The sequence below is a fragment of the Ranitomeya variabilis genome, chromosome 6 (assembly GCF_051348905.1).
Source record: "Ranitomeya variabilis isolate aRanVar5 chromosome 6, aRanVar5.hap1, whole genome shotgun sequence".
In the NCBI taxonomy this organism is placed as follows: Eukaryota; Metazoa; Chordata; class Amphibia; order Anura; family Dendrobatidae; genus Ranitomeya; species Ranitomeya variabilis.
In genome coordinates, this window is record NC_135237.1 from 129,643,482 (window position 1) to 129,662,872 (window position 19,391).

Consider the following 19,391-nt stretch of genomic DNA (forward strand, 5'->3'; position numbering starts at 1 on the left):
GTGATGGGTGGATAAATCCTGGAGCTTTGTGTCCAGGTATACATGTACACTCTCAGGGTATGTGCACACGTCAGGATTTCTAGCAGAAATTTTCCTGACAAAAACCGGACATTTCTGCCAGAAATCCGCATGCGTTTTTTCATGCGTTTTTGACGCGTTTTTTGTGCGTTTTTTCCCAAATGCATAGAATTGCGGGAAAAACGCGGAAAATCCGCAAAATTAATGAACATGCTGCTTTTTTTACCACGATGCGTTTTTTTCACGGAAAAAAGCGCACCATGTGCACAAAACATGCAGAATGCATTCTAAATGATAGAATGCATAATGTATGCGTTTTTAATGAGTTTTTATAGCGTTTTTATCGCGAAAAACCTCGAAAAAAACCTGAATGTGTTCACATACCCTTAATGAAGCATGCTTTATATTTTATTGACCTACTCCAGTGGGTGCCATTGTCTGTACTATACCCCAAGGGAGATAAGATATGCATGTGCCATTCCCCTGAGGAAACGAGTCGGGAGGCACACAGGGTCAGTCCAGGATGACTAGCATGACAAGGGTTAGCTGTGGACTGCCCTTGCCAGGCTGGAGTCTCGGGGTGTCAGGGTCCATCTGCAATCAGGGACTGGCAGAGACAACACTTGGCGGTGGCAAGAGAAACCGGAGTGAGGAGAATGTAAAAACCCCAAACTGGTGAGATAGTTCCTTTTTTGTGCCACGTCTAATTTGAAAATCATATTTTGTGACTGGCCTTTTGAGACAGATATTCGCATGTTTTTGATCTATTTATTTATGATGTTGAAAAATTGACATAGTTGCCCCTTGTATAGTCTGACCATTGTCAAAACGTTTCCCATATATAGGGATACAGGCCTTTTTTCTATATGTGTTTTTATATACTGTATATATTTTGTGTGTCAATGTATGCCATTTTTGCAATGTGTACTATTTTTCAAATATTAAGTAAAAGTAATTTTTTTTTTTTTATTTCATGCTTTTTTGTTGGACAGTTTCAGCGAAATAGTGGCAGCAACCGGGTATTGCACATCCACCCCTCTATTGATTTAAATAGGAGGCAGACGTGCAGTACCATACAGTCAGCAGATCGGTGGGAGGCCGGGTGTCGTACCCATACCGATCAGACATTGATGACCTATTCTAAGGATAGGTCATCAGTCCCGGGCAACCCCTTTAAGATATTTTATAAACTCAGAATTCAGAAAAAAGCGTTAAGAAAAATCTGCATTTTCAAATTGTGATTTCTTTTTTTTATTATATTTTATTAAATGTTAATGTGAGTTGTGACAAGCGATACCTCCCAGCTCAATCAGCTTAATATGTAGATGGCGACTGATCTCTGTAATGATCCTTGGAAGGAACGCAGTGCATCATTTTACCACAGATGAAATGCGAGTGTTTGCAATCTGTGCTAAGTGTTTCGCTGGCTGCTCGAGCAGTTTTGGATTGAGTGTGGCAAGATGGATTTATTTGCAATGCATCGTCAATATGGAAGTGTCATGGCCACTTAACCACCATCCCTCTGTGTAGGGAAGGCAAGGAGAAGAAGGCGCAGAAATGACATGGGCTGTTAATCTAAGTGACCTTCATGTAAGAGTAACATTTTGGGGGGGAAGATGATTGAAGTAAATGGATTGATCTAATTTATTCTCATATGATACAATAATTGTCTTCTGGAGTTTATAAGATTCCATGTTTATCGCACTGAAGGTAGATTTGCATGAAAAGTGTTTCTTACTATTCTTATTATAATATATGTACATGTGCATCAGACTTAGTGAGTATGACGTATACCAGTGATAGAAAAGTTGGAAAGACATTTTATATTGATTCAGTATCATGCACTGTCGCATAGGAAGAAAAACTATTATTTGCATCTCTACTGGAAACTCATTTGTGGTTGTTCACATTTTTTATGGTAAGCTCTTGTTCCTATGGAGTTGAGTGCTCAATGTGCAGTGATAATTTCCGGATATATGTATTCTGATGACTCATGCATCATTTTTTTTCCCACCACAATCTGACAGAAAATTTCTGTAGGACTTTTTATGAAATCTGAGACATTTGGAGGTACAGCTGAGGCTTCATGGACTGGTGCTAATGTAGCGTACAGTCTATCGTCACAATAACACTATATTGGTGGGGCATGGAACTACTGGCTTCTGATTGGAGGCACTATCCTCAGAAGACATTATAGTTTAGTACTTGTAGTTCCTCTCTGCACTGTAATGTGTTACCTCTCAGTTTTTCCCTGTAATTCTCCATGTTGTGATTCTGCAGATAATAATTACTCTGTCACACATACAATAGTTCATTATCCTACAGTATCTGAATGATTCTGCTGAAAGCAGAAATCTGCAAACCGTCTACTTGCAGACTTGCCGCTCACCCTCCCCGATGGGCTGCACGTGCCAATCGCCAGTCACTGCTTCCTAGATCCATCTGCCACTGTAAGTGCCTGCTCAGCCCATGACTTGCTGCAGTGTCCACTCATCTGCGGCAGTGATTGGCTGACTAGGCACTATTTGTAATCATTCTGAGCTCTTTTAACAATAAATGTAACCCATTTAGCCATACTTCCAAGCATCACACATACAGCGGGACTGTCCTGAATTTGGAGAGCTGTCCCAGGAGGTCGGGTATGTCCGAACATCAGCTGTGTGCTAAGGTCACTGATGCAGTTGGATGTTATGGTGGAGGAAAGAGCTGAAAGGTTCACTCCTCATTCTTTATAGAGAATGACCTGTGTGGACCTTTGTGTCACATGACATTTTCTGGTCATGTGACTGACAGTGACTAAAGAGAAAAGCAAGACACAGGTAACGTGTGTGTACTTGTTGCCATAGCAGAGCTGTTTCCATGCATTTCTATTGATCTAGCAGAGCTGTGTATTGATGTAGCAGAATTAGGAGTGTATTGATGTACCGTAGTAGAGCTGTGTGTGTATATTAATGTAGCAGAGCAGTGTGTATTGATGTAGCAGAGCTGTGTGTATTGATGTAGCAGAGCAGTGTGTATTGATGTAGCAGAGCAGTGTGTATTGATGTAGCAGAGCAGTGTGTATTGATGTAGCAGAGCAGTGTGTATTGATGTAGCTGAGCTGTGTGTATTGATGTACCAGAGCAGTGTGTATTGATGTACCAGAGCAGTGTGTATTGATGTAGCAGAGCTGTGTATTAATGTAGCAGAATTAGGAGTGTATTGATGTAGTAGAGCTCTGTGTGTTTATTGATGTAGCAGAGCTGTCTGTATTGATGTAGCAGGGCTGTGTGTGTATTGATGTAGCAGAGCAGTGTGTATTGATGTAGCAGAGCAGTGTGTATTGATGTAGCAGAGCAGTTTGTATTGATGTAACAGCTGTGTGTGTATAGATGTAGTAGAGCTGTGTTATGACCCCAATGGCGAGGGTCTCAGAGAAACAAGTAAGTCTGCGACGTACAAAAATCCAGCTCATAGGGCAGTGGTAACTGGGTTGACCATATATCTACTCCTAACGCCAACACTAGCAGTAGCCGGGGAACATGCCTACGTTGGTCGCTAGATGTCTCGCGCCAGCCAGAGGACTAACTACCCCTAGAAGAGGAAAACAAAGACCTCTCTTGCCTCCAGAGAATAGACCCCAAAAGTAGGATAGTAGCCCCCCACAAATAATAACGGTGAGGTAAGAGGAAATGACAAACACAGAGATGAACTAGGTTTTAGCATAGAGAGGCCCACTTACTAATAGCAGAATGTAGTAAGATAACTTATATGGTCAACAAAAACCCTATCAAAATCCACGCTGGAGATTCAAGAACCCCCGAACCGTCTAACGGCCCGGGGGGAGAACACCAGCCACCCTAGAGCTTCCAGCAAGGTCAGGAAACAGATTATATACAAGCTGGACAAAAATGCAAACCAAAACAAATAGCAAAAAGCAAGGAAGTAGACTTAGCTTAATCAAACAGGAACCAGGATCAGTAGACAAGAGCACTACAGATTAGCTCTGATATAAACGTTGCCAGGCATTGAACTGAAGGTCCAGGGAGCTTATATAGCAACACCCCTGACCTAACGACCCAGGTGAGCATACAAGGGATGAATGACATACCCAGAGTCAAATCACTAGTAGCCACTAGAGGGAGCCAAAAGGTAAATTCACAACAGTCCCCCCCCCCTTAGTGAGGGGTCACCGAACCCTCACCAGGGCGATCAGGATGAGCGGCGTGAAAGGCACGAACTAAATCGGCCGCATGCACATCAGAGGCGACCACCCAGGAATTATCCTCCTGACCATAGCCCTTCCACTTGACCAGGTACTGAAGCCTCCGCCTGGAGAGACGAGAATCTAAGATCTTCTCCACCACGTACTCCAACTCGCCCTCAACTAACACCGGAGCAGGAGGCTCAGCAGAAGGAACCACAGGCACAACGTACCGCCGCAACAAGGACCTATGAAATACGTTGTGGATGGCAAACGACACCGGAAGATCCAGGCGAAAGGATACAGGATTAATGATTTCCAATATCTTGTAAGGACCAATGAAGCGAGGCTTAAATTTGGGAGAGGAGACCTTCATAGGAACAAATCGAGAAGACAGCCATACCAAATCCCCAACGCGAAGTCGGGGACCCACACCGCAGCGGCGGTTGGCAAAACGCTGAGCCTTCTCCTGTGACAACTTCAAGTTGTCCACCACATGCCCCCAGATCCGCTGCAACCTATCCACCACGGAATCCACCCCAGGACAGTCAGAAGGCTCCACATGTCCCGAGGAAAAACGAGGATGGAAACCAGAGTTGCAGAAAAATGGCGAAACCAAGGTGGCGGAACTAGCCCGATTATTAAGGGCAAATTCAGCCAACGGCAAGAAGGTCACCCAATCATCCTGATCAGAAGAGACAAAACACCTCAAATAAGCCTCCAGAGTCTGATTAGTTCGCTCCGTTTGTCCGTTAGTCTGGGGATGGAAAGCGGATGAAAACGACAACTCAATGCCCATCCTACCACAAAAGGATCGCCAGAACCTGGAAACAAACTGGGATCCTCTGTCCGACACAATATTCTCAGGAATGCCGTGCAAACGAACCACGTTCTGGAAGAACACAGGAACCAGATCAGAAGAGGAGGGCAGCTTAGGCAAAGGAACCAAATGGACCATCTTGGAGAAACGATCACATATCACCCAGATGACAGACATGCCCTGAGACACCGGAAGATCAGAAATGAAATCCATAGAGATGTGTGTCCAAGGTCTCTTCGGGACAGGCAAGGGCAAGAGCAACCCGCTGGCACGAGAGCAGCAAGGCTTAGCTCGAGCACAAGTACCACAGGACTGTACAAATGACCGCACATCCCTTGACAAGGAAGGCCACCAAAAGGACCTGGCCACCAGATCTCTGGTGCCAAAAATTCCCGGGTGCCCTGCCAACACCGAGGAATGAACCTCGGAAATGACTCTGCTGGTCCATCTAGCAGGCACAAACAATCTGTCAGGTGGACAAGAGTCAGGCCTACCAGCCTGAAATCTCTGCAACACACGTCGCAGATCTGGAGAAATAGAAGACACGATAACTCCTTCCTTAAGAATACCCACAGGTTCAGCGACTCCAGGAGCATCAGGCACAAAGCTCCTAGACAGAGCATCGGCCTTCACATTCTTAGAACCTGGTAAATACGAGACCACAAAGTCAAAACGGGAGAAAAACAATGACCAGCGGGCCTGTCTAGGATTCAGGCGTTTAGCAGACTCGAGATACATCAGATTTTTGTGATCAGTCAAGACCACCACACGATGCTTAGCACCCTCGAGCCAATGACGCCACTCCTCAAATGCCCACTTCATGGCCAACAACTCCCGATTGCCCACATCATAATTTCGCTCTGCCGGCGAAAACTTCCTAGAGAAAAAGGCACAAGGTCTCATAGTAGAGCAACCAGGGCCTCTCTGCGACAAAACGGCCCCTGCCCCAATCTCCGAAGCATCCACCTCAACCTGAAAGGGAAGTGAGATGTCAGGCTGGCACAAAACAGGCGCCGAAGTAAACCGGCGTTTTAACTCCTGGAAAGCCTCCACGGCAGCAGGAGCCCAGTTAGCTACATCAGAGCCTTTCTTGGTCATATCCGTCAGCGGTTTAACAACGCTAGAGAAATTTGCGATAAAACGACGGTAGACGTTAGCAAAACCCAAGAACTTCTGAAGACTCTTAACTGACGAGGGTTGAGTCCAATCATGAATAGCTCGGACCTTGACTGGATCCATCTCCACAGCAGAAGGGGAAAAAATGAACCCCAAAAAGGGAACCTTCTGTACACCAAAGAGACACTTTGAGCCTTTTACAAACAAAGAATTTTCACGCAGAATCTCAAAAACCATCCTGACCTGCTCCACATGCGAGTCCCAATCATCAGAAAAAACCAGAATATCATCCAGATAAACAATCAAAAATTTATCCAGATACTTCCGGAAAATGTCATGCATGAAGGACTGAAAAACTGAAGGTGCATTAGAGAGACCGAATGGCATCACCAAGTACTCAAAATGACCTTCGGGCGTATTGAATGCGGTTTTCCATTCATCGCCCTGCCTAATGCGCACAAGGTTGTACGCACCACGAAGGTCTATCTTGGTGAACCACTTGGCACCTTTAATCCGGCAAACAAATCTGACAACAGCGGCAAAGGATACTGAAATTTGACAGTGATCTTATTTAAAAGCCGATAGTCAATACAAGGCCTCAAAGATCCGTCCTTTTTGGCCACAAAAAAGAATCCCGCACCAAGAGGGGAAGAAGGACGGATATGCCCCTTCTCAAGAGACTCCTTGATATATGAACGCATCGCGGTATGTTCAGGTACCGACAGATTAAACAGTCTCCCCTTAGGAAACTTACTGCCAGGAATCAAATCTATTGCACAGTCACATTCCCTATGAGGAGGCAGTGCACTGGACTTAGACTCGCTGAAGACATCCTGATAATCAGACAAATAAGCCGGAACTTCCGAAGGCGTAGAAGAAGCAATAGACAAGGGCAGGGAATCTCCATGAATTCCATGGCAGCCCCAACTTGACACTGACATAGCCTTCCAGTCCAAGACTGGATTATGGGTCTGTAACCATGGCAAACCCAAAACAACCAAATCATGCATTTTATGCAGAACAAGAAAACGTATTACCTCCCGATGTTCGGGAGTCATGCACATGGTAACCTGTGTCCAAAACTGCGGTTTATTTTTTGCCAATGGCGTAGAATCAATACCCCTAAGAGGGATAGGATTTTCCAATGGCTCAAGAACAAATCCGCAGCGCTTGGCAAATGACAGATCCATAAGGCTCAGGGCAGCACCCGAGTCCACAAACACCATGACAGGATACGATGACAGTGAGCAAATCAAAGTTACAGATAGAATAAATTTAGGTTGCAAATTACCAATGGCGACCGGACTAACAACCTTAGTAAGACGTTTAGAGCATGCTGAGATAACATGTGTAGAATCACCACAGTAGTAACACAAGCCATTCTGGCGTCTATGAATTTTCCGCTCATTTCTAGTCAGGATTCTATCACATTGCATTAAATCAGGTGTCTGTTCAGACAACACCATGAGGGAATTAGCGGTTTTGCGCTCCCGCAACCGCCGGTCGATTTGAATAGCCAGGGCCATAGAATCATTCAGACCTGTGGGAATGGGAAAACCCACCATCACATTCTTAATGGCTTCAGAAAGGCCATTTCTAAAATTAGCAGCCAATGCACACTCGTTCCACTGGGTCAGCACGGACCATTTCCGAAATTTTTGGCAATACACTTCAGCCTCGTCCTGGCCCTGAGACATCGCCAGCAAGGCCTTTTCTGCCTGAATCTCAAGATTGGGTTCCTCATAAAGCAAACCGAGCGCCAGAAAAAACGCATCAATGTCAGCCAATGCCGGATCTCCTGGCGCCAGCGAGAAGGCCCAATCCTGAGGGTCGCCCCGTAAAAAAGAAATAACAATTTTTACTTGCTGAGCGGAGTCTCCAGATGAACAGGGTTTCAGGGACAAAAACAATTTACAATTATTCCTGAAATTTCTAAATTTAAATCGGTCTCCGGAAAACGGTTCAGGAATCGGTATCTTAGGTTCTGACATAGGACTTCTGATAACATAATCTTGTATGCCCTGCACACGAGCAGCAAGCTGGTCCACACTTGTAATCAAGGTCTGGACATTCATGTCTGCAGCAAACACAAGCCACTCAGAGGTAAAGGGGAAAAGAAAAAAAAATGAGAGAGAGAAAAAAAAACTCAGAACTTTCTTTCTTATAATCCCGCTTCTGCAATGCATTTAACATTTAATACAGGCCTGGCAAACTATTATGACCCCAATGGCGAGGGTCTCAGAGAAACAAGTAAGTCTGCGACGTACAAAAATCCAGCTCATAGGGCAGTGGTAACTGGGTTGACCATATATCTACTCCTAACGCCAACACTAGCAGTAGCTGGGGAACATGCCTACGTTGGTCGCTAGATGTCTCGCGCCAGCCAGAGGACTAACTACCCCTAGAAGAGGAAAACAAAGACCTCTCTTGCCTCCAGAGAATAGACCCCAAAAGTAGGATAGTAGCCCCCCACAAATAATAACGGTGAGGTAAGAGGAAATGACAAACACAGAGATGAACTAGGTTTTAGCATAGAGAGGCCCACTTACTAATAGCAGAATGTAGTAAGATAACTTATATGGTCAACAAAAACCCTATCAAAATCCACGCTGGAGATTCAAGAACCCCCGAACCGTCTAACGGCCCGGGGGGAGAACACCAGCCACCCTAGAGCTTCCAGCAAGGTCAGGAAACAGATTATATACAAGCTGGACAAAAATGCAAACCAAAACAAATAGCAAAAAGCAAGGAAGTAGACTTAGCTTAATCAAACAGGAACCAGGATCAGTAGACAAGAGCACTACAGATTAGCTCTGATATAAACGTTGCCAGGCATTGAACTGAAGGTCCAGGGAGCTTATATAGCAACACCCCTGACCTAACGACCCAGGTGAGCATACAAGGGATGAATGACATACCCAGAGTCAAATCACTAGTAGCCACTAGAGGGAGCCAAAAGGTAAATTCACAACAGAGCTGTGTGTTTAGATGTAGTAGAGCTGTTTGTGTATTGATGCAGCAGAATTGGGTGTGTATTTTTGTAGTATAGTGGTGTTTGTATATAAATGTAGCAGAGCTGTATATGTATTGATGTGGCAGATCTTTGTATGTATTGATGTAGCAGAGCTGTGTATGTACGCCATGGGGGCATCATACTATGCAGAGGGGGAATGTGTTGTGAGAACATATAAAAATTGATCTGCATACTAAAATTGCATGTAGTAGAGCTGTGTGTGTATTGATGTAGCAGAGCAATGTGTATTGATGTAGCTGAATTAGGAGTGTATTGATGTAGTAGAGCTGTGTGTGTATATTGATGTAGCAGAGCAGTGTGTATTGATGTAGCAGAGCAGTGTGTATTGATGTAGCAGAGCAGTGTGTATTGATGTAGCAGAGCAGTGTGTATTGATGTAGCAGAGCAGTGTGTATTGATATAGCAGAGCAGTGTGTATTGATGTAGCAGAGCAGTGTGTATTGATGTAGCAGAGCAGTGTGTATTGATGTAGCAGAGCAGTGTGTATTGATGTAGCAGAGCAGTGTGTATTGATGTAGCAGAGCAGTGTGTATTGATGTAGCAGAGCAGTGTGTATTGATGTAGCAGAGCAGTGTGTATTGATGTAGCAGAACAGTGTGTATTTATGTAGCAGAGCAGTGTGTATTGATGTAGCAGAGCAGTGTGTATTGATGTACCAGAGCTGTGTATTAATGTAGCAGAATTAGGAGTGTATTGATGTAGTAGAGCTCTGTGTGTTTATTGATGTAGCAGAGCTGTCTGTATTGATGTAGCAGGGCTGTGTGTATTGATGTAGCAGGCAGTGTGTATTGATGTAGCAGAGCTGTGTGTATTGATGTAGCAGAGCAGTGTGTATTGATGTACCAGAGCTGTGTATTAATGTAGCAGAATTAGGAGTGTATTGATGTAGTAGAGCTCTGTGTGTTTATTGATGTAGCAGAGCTGTCTGTATTGATGTAGCAGGGCTGTGTGTATTGATGTAGCAGAGCAGTGTGTATTGATGTAGCAGAGCTGTGTGTATTGATGTAGCAGAGCAGTGTGTATTGATGTACCAGAGCTGTGTATTAATGTAGCAGAATTAGGAGTGTATTGATGTAGTAGAGCTCTGTGTGTTTATTGATGTAGCAGAGCTGTCTGTATTGATGTAGCAGGGCTGTGTGTATTGATGTAGCAGGCAGTGTGTATTGATGTAGCAGAGCTGTGTGTATTGATGTAGCAGAGCAGTGTGTATTGATGTACCAGAGCTGTGTATTAATGTAGCAGAATTAGGAGTGTATTGATGTAGTAGAGCTCTGTGTGTTTATTGATGTAGCAGAGCTGTCTGTATTGATGTAGCAGGGCTGTGTGTATTGATGTAGCAGGCAGTGTGTATTGATGTAGCAGAGCTGTGTGTATTGATGTAGCAGAGCAGTGTGTATTGATGTACCAGAGCTGTGTATTAATGTAGCAGAATTAGGAGTGTATTGATGTAGTAGAGCTCTGTGTGTTTATTGATGTAGCAGAGCTGTCTGTATTGATGTAGCAGGGCTGTGTGTATTGATGTAGCAGAGCAGTGTGTATTGATGTAGCAGAGCTGTATGTATTGATGTAGCAGAGCTGTGTGTATTGATGTAGCAGAGCAGTGTGTATTGATGTAGCAGAGCAGTGTGTATTGATGTAGCAGAGCAGTGTGTATTGATGTAGCAGAGCAGTGTGTATTGATGTAGCAGAGCAGTGTGTATTGATGTAGCAGAGCAGTGTGTATTGATGTAGCAGAGCTGTGTGTATTGATGTACCAGAGCAGTGTGTATTGATGTAGCAGAGCTGTGTATTAATGTAGCAGAATTAGGAGTGTATTGATGTAGTAGAGCTCTGTGTGTTTATTGATGTAGCAGGGCTGTGTGTGTATTGATGTAGCAGAGCAGTGTGTATTGATGTAGCAGAGCAGTTTGTATTGATGTAACAGCTGTGTGTGTATAGATGTAGTAGAGCTGTGTGTTTAGATGTAGTAGAGCTATTTGTGTATTGATGCAGCAGAATTGGGTGTGTATTTATGTAGTATAGCGGTGTTTGTATATAATTGTAGCAGAGCTGTATATGTATTGATGTGGCAGATCTTTGTATGTATTGATGTAGCAGAGCTGTGTATGTACGCCATGGGGGCATCATACTATGCAGAGGGGGAATGTGTTGTGAGAACATATAAAAATTGATCTGCATACTAAAATTGCCGCTGTATATATTCTTCTTTCTTGTTTTTAACTGTTGGGGGGCATGATCTTGCTGCCAAATTAGCTGATTCTCTGATTAGCAACTGTTGAACCAAACTGTGCCCTTCTACCAGGATTGTGGAGTCGATTGTGGTCAGTAATAGCAAATTCTCTGTAGTGAAATGGTAATATCACTGTGATCTATCAGGACTCTGGGACTCTGTCGGCGATCTTGGGGTATAATGCCTGTTTGGTTATGTAATGAATATTCAAGCCAAGCATAGCCTTAGTGCATCCTTGGCATGGCCAAACATTTCTCACCCTCCCACCTACTTAGTTTCCATCTATCTTCTCCCTTCTCTGGCTCTATAAAGCCAGAGCTGTCAATCAAAGAACAGGGGAGGTGGAGATAGGGGGACAACAAACAAGTGGGAAGATGCACTTAGTCATTTGGCCGCGCCAAGGGTGCACCGAGTGTCTGTACTTGGCTTGAACAGTCATTTTGTGCTAGCCGCTTCCCTTGACACCTGGCTCACTGCGGCCCGTGCGGTGGAATGCGCTGTATAGCAGGACCTCTGGGAGCCATGCTACGGCGCGTACATGAGCCCTTACTAGTATTTATTAACTTGAACACAATCCCAGGTTTACATTATGTATGTTCCAGTCATTACACTGAATTTCCCAGGCCCTTCATCCCTAACGTGGTAATCTAAATAAAGAAGGCAGACATATTTATTACTCAATTTATCTCTCTTAGGGGGCTAATAAAATGCACAGACAGTGTCACAAAGGTTAGATCGTCCCATAGATCTTGGTAATTGAGTAATATGTATGTCCTCGGTTTATTTTGCACTGTTAATCTTGTGCTGCTTTTCCTTCAGCCCCTTTAGCCAAAGTCACAAATAATCCTGGTTCCTTGTACCCTTGGAGTCTGCACTTGGATATATTTCATATCAAGCTGTTATATCCTGATCTGACTTTGTTTTTGCTGTCTAGAAAAGGAAAAAAAAAAAATCTGCCTGCCAGCGCGAGGATTGTAGCCATGGAAATGGAGCAGTTGCTTGGCCCAGCGATGGCGGCGTGTGTCAGTTTAGCAAGGCTGATAATGAATTCCAAATCTTTGAGAAGGTTAATCAGCGCCACAAATGATTTAAATCAACCTATTTCTTCCTTCCCGTCTGCTTTCTCAGCGCCTACTTAAGTGTCTTGAAAAGGGCTGCCAATCATGGAAAAATATTATTCCATCTTGGCAATTTCTTCAGGACCCTCATATTTCATTGCAAGTTAATTGTGAAGTGCATATTTTAATGACCAAATCTGTAATCCACAGCTGAGCTTGGCAGCGTTCTATGAATACTTTGTTTGCGGTGCCCAGCAGTCTTTTGATTTTATTTCCTTTTTTCCTGGAGAATGGCTCAACCTAGCTTATCGCAGGTGCTCTCGGCATGTTTCTGCTCTTTCTGGTAGCTGGAAGTGCATGAGATATGTATTTTTTCGTTTTCTTTTTGCGAATGCAGAATTAATTCTATCCAAATATCCATGTACAGCAGAATGTAAGATAGATGGATGGTACAGTAAATGGATGGTCATAGATCGCTTCTCTCTGATAGACCTAATTGATAAGCTTTCTCTAACTGAGGAAGATCATGTCGATTCATTGACTCGTACAGGATAAATGGTTATACAGCCATCATTGTTTAAGGATTGATGTTTTTCTGATTTTCATGAAGCCCTCATCATAGAAAATCTTACATATCAAAAATATCCACTGAACATTAATTTCAGGTGTAGTAAATGGCATTTACTCATTGCCATGGCTCCTCTGTAAAGGGAACCTGTCATGTAAAATAATGCTATTAACCTGCAGAAATGTGGTTAATCTGCAGGTTAATATCGTTTTGACACCCTGCAGCGCCTGCACTGAGAGCCCCATTGCTGAAGAAAAAGTAAAATGGTTATGGCTCTGGGAAGAAGGGGTGCAAAAAACGCAAACCTGAAAAAAGCTTCGGGGGTTAAGGGTAGATTAATTTTAACATTGAGAGACAGAATATCAAAAATAAAATCCAGAAAATCACATTGTATAAATTATATAAATTTATTTGCATTTTGCAGTGAGAAATAAGTATTTGATCCCTCTGGCAAACAAGACTCGTTATTACCCTCTCTTCCTTTGGCGTCAAAGGCCTTGCCCTATCTTGGATCTCCCCATACCTTACCAACCGCACATTTAGCGTTTCCTAATCCCACACTACCTCTTCGTCTCACCCCCTCTCTGTTGGTGTCCCTCAAGGCTCTGTCCTAGGACCCTTACTCTTCTCAATCTATAACTCGGCCTGGGACAACTCTTAAGGTCCTATGGCTTCCAGTACCATCTATATGCTGATGACACTCAGCTCTACCTCTCTGGCCCAGATGTCACCTCTCTGCTCTCCAGAATCCCAGAGTGTCTATCAGCCATATTCTCCTTCTTCTCCTCTTGCTTCCTCAAGCTCAATGTGGACAAATCTGAACTAATTATCTTTCCTCCATCTCACATATCTTCCCTACCTGATCTATTTATCAAAATAAATGAAATCACACTTTCTCCTTCACCTCATTGGGGGACACAGGACTGTGGGTGTATGCTTCTGCCGCCAGGAGGCTGACACCAAGTAAACATAAAAAAAGTTAAGCTCCTTCTCCGTCGTATACACCCTGACACTGGCTACCAGAGAATCCAGTTCTTGCTTAGTGTCTGAAGGAGGCACACCTCTGGGTCCCGGATCCTTTGGACCCTTTTTTTAATCTCTACATCGTATGGATGGAGAGGGGCGACGGACCCTTTTGAGGGTCCGATCTCCTCAAACCAGCAACGGGCAAGTACGTGCGAGTATCCTCCACGTATCCTTTCCCGCGACGTGGGAACATTCACCGGACTTGGCCCTGACTACCCTGAGGTATTTAGACCCTAGGCTGTACAGGTGCCCCTAAACGTCCATGTGGCCCCCTTGTTTCTACACCTCTGCTCCGCTGCGGTGATAGATGGGGTGATGGACGGTCCCTCTCCTTGTCCTAGTGCAGGTAATGGAGCTAGGGTTCCTGCACCGTCATTTTGCTCAGGCTTTCCCCCGCTGGATTCCTGCTATACGCTGGCCCTCTGTACTCAGCTTGCATAAGAGGGAAAAGGGGGGGCTCCTGACTCCGGCGCTGTTTACCTTAAAGGCCTCCAGGCATCTCTGCGCCGATCTAGCGTCGGATAAGCGACGCTACAGTCCCCAGAGCTCCGTCGGCGCTGCGGTTCTCGTGGTGCATCCCGGCGCCGCAGCAGTACAGTGCGGCCGGCGCCGCAGCCTCTTACGAGGCTTCAGGCCGCGGCCTCTTATGAGGCTTCAGGCCGCGGCCCGGCATCCAGCATACACTTCCCGGTCAATCTGGCACCAGCAAACCGCGCTGTGAGGCTCCGCCCCTCCGGCGCGCCTACTTCCGGTTCCGCCCCATCCTTTCCCGTCCTAGGAAAAAATCGAGGCCCCGGCTTCGGGCCTACTACAGGCCGCATTGCATCTCGGCGGTTCCGCCTCCTGTCATCTGCTGGGGATAAAGGTAACATGGGGACACAGGACATGGACTCTGCATTGGGGGTTCGGTGCACACTGTACTCGTGGGTACACAGGACTGGGGTAAGTGCTTCCCCCTCCAGCTGACAGCAGAAGCATTATTTTTTTTTCTTTCTCCCCAGCCTCAGGCCCTGGGTATAGCATTTACGGATTACCATGTCTAGAAGGGTCAAAACTCACACGGTCTTATATACCGTTTGTGTGGCTTGTCGTGCTGCATTTCCGCACGCCCAGAGTAATCGTCTCTGCGAGGCCTGCGACTCTGAACGCGCCCAGGAGCCCCCCCCGCTAGCTCCCCAGCAATCTCTCTGGCTCCTGCCTCTCAAGCAGAGGCTGGGGCAGTTCCACCGGAATGGGTCACGTCCTTGTCGCAGTCCATGGCATACCTAACTGAAGCAATCAAATCCCTTCAGACCCCGGCAGTCAGGGCCAGCAGTCCATCTGTCTCGGATAGGGCCTTGGGGTCTCAGGAGCCTTCGGCCTGCAGGGGCCGCGCTCGCGCTAAACAGACGCGTAGAAAGCAAATTCGCACAGCGTCGCCTAGGCCATCAGGTGCTTCGGCATCCTGGAGCTCTGTATCACGTTCTCCTTCCCCAGCAGAGAGCGGGGAAGTTGAGACAGACTATGAGTCGGAAGAGTCCCTTAATTTTGAGACTCCTGGGTTTCAGGAATCTGTAGATAGCCTGATTGAGGCTGTCAATCAGTCCCTGGGGATAGAAGACGAACTCTCCTTATTCTCAGATCACAAAGTCTCATTTAAGCAGACCAAATGGGCCCACATAATTTTTTCCTCTCACCCCGAGTTTGAGGACCTGATTTCGGCATAACCGGGAGCACCCGGACAAGCGTTTTTCGGGGCAAAAAGCCTTGAAGGCTAGGTATCCCTTTGCTACTGAGCTATGTAGTAAATGGGCAGAAAATCCTTCTGTAGATCCTCCGGTGTCCCGTTTAGCCTCTAACACTTTGCTATCTCTTCCTAGTGGCTCATTAATTAAGGATCCTACGGATCGTCTTATAGAGAGCTTGACTCATTCCGTTTTTGAGGCTTCAGGTTCTGCACTTTTTCCCTCTTTTGCGGCAACCTGGGTTGCTAAAGCTATGATGTCTTGGTCAGAGTTTTTAACAAAGGCTCTTCAAGAAAGGGATTTGCCAGCAGAGTTGGCGGAAATATCCTCTCAGATAGCACTTGCTGGTAGCTCTCTGATCAATGCATCCTTAGATGCTGCAGACTGTGCCTCTTCTGCTGCGGCTAATGCAATTGCCATTAGAAGGGCACTCTGGTTAAGAACATGGCGGGCAGACTCTACCTCTAAAAAGTCGCTTACAACCCTTCCATATCAGGGGGGTCGCTTATTCGGAGAGAAACTGGATCAGCTGATTTCTGACTCCACAGGAGGGAAGAGCAAGTTTCTCCCGCAGCAGAGGGTTAGACAGCCTTTTCGTCGCCAATTCCAGGCCCGTTTCAGACCCTTTCGTAATGCTAGATGGGCTCCAGCATCGGGCTCTGCTGCACATGGTCGACCCAATCAGGATCGAGACACTCGGGTCTCCTATACGGCCAACCAGGGGGGAAGAATGCGTTCCCAGTCAACTAGATCCAGAGGATCTAGGACTCAAAGGTTTTCAGCCAAGTGACTGGAAGCCTCCTCGGAGTGCCTCCAACAGAGTAGGCGGATGTCTACTTTTGTTTCACCAGGTCTGGCTTCAAGTAATCCACGACCGGTGGGTGGGAAAGCTCGTATCTTCAGGTTACAAGATAGAGCTGGTCTGTCAGCCTCCTCCCCTGTTCTTCCCATCCCGTCTTCCCAGGTCCGAGTCCCACCGACAAGACCTATACAACTCCATAGAGTCCCTTCGTCTCAGCGGAGTCACTTCTCCTGTTCCAAGGGAAGAAAGGTTTCAGGGGTTTTATTACAATCTTTTTGTAGTACCCAAAAAGGACGGAACAGTAAGACCTATTCTGGATCTGAAACGCTTAAACAGGTTTGTCCGCGTTCGTCACTTTCGGATGGAATCTCTCCGGTCAGTCTTTGCCTCAATGGAAAAGGGAGAGTTCTTGGCCTCAATAGACATTCAGGATGCCTACCTACGTATTCCCATTTTTCCTCATCATCAAAGATTTCTCCGGTTCGCTCTAAACAACCTACACTTCCAGTTCACGGCTTTACCCTTCGGGCTGGCCTCCGCCCCCAGGGTTTTCACGAAAGTCATGTCAACTGTGGTGTCCATTCTGCACTCCCGAGGCATAGCAGTCTTGCCATATCTAGACGATCTCCTGATCAAAGGGCCAACTTTTCAGGCTTGCAAGGAAAATGTCAGCATTGCCATAGACACCCTTTCTCGCCTGGGTTGGCTAGTAAATTTGAGGAAGTCATCCCTGCAACCATCTCGGAGGATTTCTTTTTTAGGCATGATTTTCGACACCTCTCAAGCCCTATCAATCCTTGCCCAGGACAAGGTCCTAACCCTTCGGCAGGAGGTGAGGAATCTCCAGCAACCATACCCTCATACTATCCGGGCCTGCATGAGGGTGTTAGGAAGGATGGTTGCGACAATAGAAGCAGTACCGTTTGCATAGCTTCACCTTCGACCTCTCCAACAGGCAATATTAACGGTATGGAACAGGAATCCACCCTTCCTCAACCACAGATTTCGGTTGTCTCCCCAGGTCAGGCAGGCTCTTTCATGGTGGTTAAACAGTTCGTCCCTACTCAGGGGAAAATCTTTTTGCCGAAGGTTGTTTCCTCGTTCCACATTAATGAGGATATAGTCCTTCCCTCCTTTTTGTCCGGCGCCTACGCACCGTGTGGAAAAAGCTCTCCATACGTTGGATCTAGTGAGAGCACTGAGGAGATACATTTCCCGAACAGCTCCTTTTCGTCAGATGGATGCTCTGTTTGTCCTCCCAGAGGGTCGCAGGAAGGGTTGCGCGGCCTCGAAATCTACCCTGGCCAGGTGGATACGAGCGGCCATTCAGGAGGCCTATCGCGCCAAGGGTATGATGGTTCCGGCTGGAATCAAAGCCCACTCCACTAGAGCAGTGGGGGCTTCCTGGGTGATTCGGCATCAGGCCTCAGCAGAACAAGTTTGCAAAGCTGCAACCTGGTCTAGTTTGCATACCTTTGCCAAACATTATAATGTCCACTCCCAGATCTCTGCAGATGCAAGTTTGGGTAGAAGGATTCTTCAAGCGGCAGTGACGCACTTATAGATAACGGTTGTCTGGATAATTATTATTGGTGAGTTATTTCCCACCCAGGGACTGCTTTAGGACATCCCACAGTCCTGTGTCCGCCAATGAGGCGAAGGAGAAATAGGGATTTTTGTGTTACTCACCGTAAAATCCTTTTCTTCGAGACGCTCATTGGGGGACACAGCTCCCTCCCTGGTAGCCTGATGGCTGTTTTTTTGTTATATCTGGATTTATCATTCAGTAGGACTTTTCTAGACATGAGTTTTCTGTATTTATGCTGTTATATTATTTTTTCTCCTACTGCTTTTGCACCAAACTGGATTCTCTGGTAGCCAGTGTCAGGGTGTACACGACTGAGGAGGAGCTAAACTTTGTTTATGTTTACGTAGTGTCAGCCTCCTGGCGGCAGAAGCATACAACCACAGTCCTGTGTCCCCCAATGAGCGTCTCGGAGAAAAGGATTACGGTGAGTAATACAAAAATCCCTATTTCACCTGTCCCCAAAGTCTGCAGCCTCAGAGTAACCCTTGACTGCCCTGTCCTTCAAACCGCACATCCAAGCTCTCGCTACCTCCTTTCGCCTCCAGCTCAAAAATATTTCCAGAATCCGTCCTTTCTTCAACCCTCACTCTACCAAAATGCTTGTGCATGCCCTAGTCATCTCCCGCCTTGACTACTGCAACATCCTCCTTTGTGGCCTACCTTCTAACACTCTCGCACCCCTCCAGTCCGTCCTTAACTCTGCTGCCCGACTAATTAATCTCTCTCCTCACTACACTCCTGCTTCCCCTCTTTGCAAATTTCTTCACTGGCTCCCAATTTCCCAGCGTATCCAGTTTAAACTACTAACACTGACCTACAAAGCCATCCATAACCTTTCTCCTCCATATAATTCCAAACTAATCTCTCAATATCTTCCCTCACGTAATCTCCGGTCCTCCCAAGACCTCCTTCTCTCCTCCACGCTTATTCGCTCCTCACCCAATCGCCTCCAAGACTTCTCCCGAATATCCCCCATCCTCTGGAATTCTGTGCCCCAACGCATCCGGTTATCCACCACATTTGGATCCTTCAAAGGAAACCTGAAAACCCACCTCTTCAAGAAAGCTTACAGCCTGTAATGACCACACGGCCACTTCAACACCATCGGAGCTACTGCAACCCCCGACCTACTGTCTCCTTCCCCATAATCCTGCAGAATGTAAGCCCGCAAGGGCAGGGTCCTCTTCCCTCTGTACCAGTCTGTCATTGTTAGTTTTGTTTACT

The 19,391-nt window shown here is 46.0% G+C and overlaps 1 protein-coding gene across 1 annotated transcript in view; it reads left to right on the forward strand.

Annotated features, from left to right (window-relative positions):
• ANO10 (anoctamin 10) overlaps positions 1-19,391 on the forward strand; it is a 339,799-nt gene that overhangs the window by 74,223 nt on the left and 246,185 nt on the right. The window lies entirely within an intron of this gene.